The sequence below is a fragment of the Protomyctophum bolini genome (assembly GCF_963924005.1).
Source record: "Protomyctophum bolini genome assembly, chromosome: 2".
In the NCBI taxonomy this organism is placed as follows: domain Eukaryota; kingdom Metazoa; phylum Chordata; class Actinopteri; order Myctophiformes; family Myctophidae; genus Protomyctophum; species Protomyctophum bolini.
Window position 1 is genome coordinate 11,320,923 of NC_137863.1, and position 4,753 is coordinate 11,325,675.

Below are 4,753 nucleotides of genomic sequence, written 5' to 3' on the forward strand. Positions count from 1 at the left end.
TCGAGCTGTGGCAGACAAGCTCGTAGCGCTGAGTCGAGGCAGGGCACAGCAGCGACTGCACTCCACCGCGTGACTGCGAGACGCCCAATCACCGCGTGCCTCGGTTTAAAAGTCTCGTTGGATATTTTATTATTATTTATTTTTTTGCGAAATAATATCTACCGAAATAGACTTGCTTTGGCAGACGGCCGTGTCATAAACGAAAACTGAGAAGGGTGATGATACGGACAACTTGTCCGTGGTGGAGGTGGCGGAGAAGGCACATCAATGCTGTTGTTGGTCGGTCGCGTGCGTGAGCCAGGTGTTGCATTGCATAGCAGCAGCACAGCAAGCTCTTCAAGTTTGGAAGAGAGGGAAGTTCATCTTAGGACAAGGCTAGCGCGAGACTTATCAGCAGCAGTCAGACAGGCTGGCATAAGAAAGCCCATCCAGATGACCGAATGCAGTAGTCGTGTTAGTGTAGTCGAGCCCGTGTTCGAGGCGAGGGTGTATTGCAGGTGTTTGTTTATAATACTAGCAGACCTCTTATTCATCATGTCTTATCATCAGTCTAATTACCGAATGAAATTAATTAATTAACAAAACAAGCAATAATGGTAGGCCTACATTGGTACAGCATAATGGTCTCCTTTCTCTGCTCAATGCAAATTATATAAAAAAGATATAGGTCTACGATAAACTAAATAATCTAATCAATGATTTGTCTGGAGAGCACCAGTCCTAATCAACTCACTTCATAGGGCCATACCACATAGTCATACTGTAGGCGCATGCCTGGCAGGGTGTTGCGGGTTCGAATCCAGATCCCGGGGAACCTTTGCTGCATGTCATTCTCTCTCTCCCTGTTTCCTGTGTCTCACTGTGTCCTATCAATAAAGGCAGAAAAGCCCCCAAAATAGTTTCACTTCATATAGGCCAGGCATATACATTTTTGCAGCCAATTCACTTGTACTGTAATTGTAAGACAATTCAAATCCCTGATTAGCCTAATGTATGCACAATGCACATTACATCACCCGAAAGCATGAACAGTAACACATGAATCTGACTGATATATGGTACTTTAGAATAGACTGAAGTGGTTCTTCATCTGAACAGGTGTATGTGCAACAGTGCAGCTCTGAGTGAAACCAGCCTATCTAGTAATCAAGGACACTTGCACTTGGCCAACAGCTCTTGTATAAGAACTCTTGAAAGTACAATTTTTATTGCCTCAGGTTATGACAAGGGGTGTGGCATGCACTGGTGCCAATACAAACCAATACGCCTGAGTCAGCGTGCTCCATTTTAATAATAACCCCACCCTATAACTTTGACTGGATGTATCATGGGATATGTGATGGAACAAAAACGTGCAACTTTTGCCTCATCCATGGATCAATATTGGCCAGCAACTACAGTTTTCAACCTACCTGGGCCCTCATCAAACCCTGTACACTCAAGACACCTTCCCCGCTGCTACCCGTAGATCTCCATACATGGAGCTGACCTGTTCTGACATTCCATATGTTGATCTGACCTCATCAAACCCTACACGCAAGACACGCTCCATATATGGCCAGTACAGAATTCATTCCCTATGTTGATCTGAACCTCCATGCCAAAGCACCAGCGCTCGCCGAGCAGTCTGCTGTCACCTAGGCGGATGCGTGCACGTGACCTTGCCCTACCATTAGATCTCCATATATGGAGCTGACCTGTTCTGACATACATTGTTGATCTGATAAAACCCTGTACACTCAAGACATGCTCCATATATGGCCAGTAAAGAATTCATTCCACCTTGCCCTTTAGGGCGAGGTCGCTTCTCGCCCTCAGGCGTCTTACTTGTCTTATTAAGCGATCTACAAGCAAGTGTGAATGTTGTACACTGCAAGATGCTGAGTGGTAATTTAACTCTGAGAGTTAAATGTAACTAACTCTGAGAGTTAAATTACCATTAAGGGTTTTGGTAGGCTCATTAGCCACACTCCGCGGCTCCAGGAGCTATTGTGAATCGCTCTCTTTTTGCCCAGAGTGAAGACGCATGCCACAGCATAACTCCTTCCTCCGCCCTGTGATTACCTCCACTTATCTCATGGCATGCTGCTCTAATTGAGCCTCATCACGTTGGCCTACTGATAACTACAATTCAGTCAAAACAACATTAAGTGCTGCCTTGCTGATTCTGTAATGACTCCATGGGAAATCCTTTTTTCCTTTTTTATGGGAAATGATACCACATTCACTTTGAGTCTATAGTGAGAACTGAGAAGCTGGATTGTTGTCTTAATTTCAGGCAGCCCATATTATTTATATGGATTGGCTAAATGAATTGATGCTATAATGATAAGGACAGGATTACTAGAGAGATACTCGGTTATGGTAAATGGGAATGGTTAGTCAGTGTGTTTGTGACTGTTTTGATCACCAGTCTGAATATAAAGACAGGGCTCTTCCCAATTGCCCTTGAAACCGTGCTGTCAGACCTGCCCACTGGCCAACATATGAAAGAACATGGGATTTGGATTTGCACTGGCCGGGCAGCACCCAGGTATGAATGTGCATAATTGTATGCAATTCATGGTTTGCAATTCAATTTCGTTGTCTCGTACAATGACAATAAAGATATTCTGATTCTGATTCTGATTCTGATATTCTGATTCTGATATACAGTAAGTAAAGAGCATTGAATTTGAGCACAAAACACTCCAGACAAAGACATCATAACTTTACAGAAAGTTTGCTGTGTAATTTCCATGTGCTGTTCATGGTTTGGATCATTTATGTGGGCAAAGCACATGAATAAGGAACACTAGGCTATTGAAACCATCCAAACATGAAAGAGGGAATAAAACCAACAATGTCTTCTCTGTCTGTGAAGCCATTTCTCTCTGTTTGCTTGTATCTAGAAAACATTCGTTTTGGAGTGAAATAGGGGATGGGGAATGAGGTGGTTATGGATAGACATAACCGTCCACTAAAAAGGCAGTGGGATAGCAGATAAGGGCATATCCTCACTCTGACACTGATATATACACAGAGAGAAGAAAAGAGATTTAGGATTAATCATTACCTTTCACAAACATCCAATTGACATTCCTAGATCAATACACAGGTTCACACAGGGCAGGGGATACAGAGATTAAAAAATAATAATCTCCAACCCTCCTCCACTTCTGTTGTCCGTCTCTGTTATCTGTCTCTCCTTGAATGATACTTCATCTCAATGTTTTTACTACTAGTTCTTCACCTACTAATAATGCAATTATTCAGCCTCGTCAGCAATGACAAGCTATGTCTCACGCTCAGTGAGTGTTCCTGTGAAGATGCCCATAGCATTGTTGTGTCTGACTGTCTTGAGACCGATGTTTAACCATGATTAGGTCTACTTGACCTTTCCCCTCTTGATTATACTCACGTGGCTCTGCCCTCAGGCATCCTTTTCTCTCTGTCTCAGCATAGGTGGGAAAGGTGCTGCTTTTTGTTCTTTATTGTGCATAATATATATTTTGAATAACAAAATAAAAATAAAAGCTGTTTTATATACTTTTAGATAATATTTTAGATAATAACAGATGGTAGAAAAATGTGTTTTGGAAGGTAAGGTGATCGCAGTATGTGCATGTTATTACTAAAACAGAAGTTTATTTTTTAATCATACCATCCCTCTATCTTGGTGGTACATCAGACATATGTTGGGAAACCAAAGCAAGAGTTCAATGTGACAGCTAGCACATGAGGAATGAACACGTGACAGATGGTTTTACAAAATATATTTCAAATTGCACTTAAACTCACTCACTTAAAAGCTTGTTTTGTGTCACTTTCTCCCTCATTCTTTCCCATGCACATCACGTCATAGATGTGTACGCACGCACGCACGCACGCACGCACACACGCACATACACACACCGGGTGGCCGGGCCTTTGCAGCGGCTGGCCCTAGACTCTGGAACAGCCTAGCCTTCCATATTCGCTCTGCTACCTCATTAGAGGTTTTTAAGTCCCTCACTTCTCTGTGGCCTTCGACAATGCCTGATTATGTAAATTGTATAATGCCTTTAGCTCCTTCTATTTATTCTTATTTTGTCTATATGCATTTTATTTGCATGTATTGATCTGTCTTTTCTATTTTTTTAACCTGTACAGCACTTTGGTCGACTATTGGTCGTTGTGATACATTGCTATATAAATAAAGTTTGAGTTGAGTTGAGTTGAGTTAACACACACACACACACACACACACACACACACACACACACACACACACACACACACACACACACACACACACATTGTGTTTCTCTCTCACACAAGCGGTCTCGATTCACATTGACACCCACCTCCCTCAGTTTCACTCTCACTCTCTCTCTCTCTTACACACACACACGCGCACGCACGCACGCACACACACACACACACACACACACACACACACACACACACACACACACACTCACTCTGTGTTTCTCTCTCATACAAACAGTCTCGATTTCCATCTCCATGGCTGTGCTCTAGCCATTGCCTGTGTGCGTGTGTGCGTGCGTGTGCGAGCACGCGCGCGCGTGTGTGTGTGTGTTTGTGCGTGCGTGCGCACATGTGCACGTAAGTTTGCGGATGAGGGAGAGTGTTTGTGTGCACTGATTGTCCAGTGGTGGAGCCCCCGAGGAGTTGAGGGTTGTGTGGGATGTGCTGAAGTGTCTTGGGGATTGGACGGGGCGGGGATGGGAGGGTGGATGTGCTGAAGTGTCTTGGGGATTGGACGGGGCGG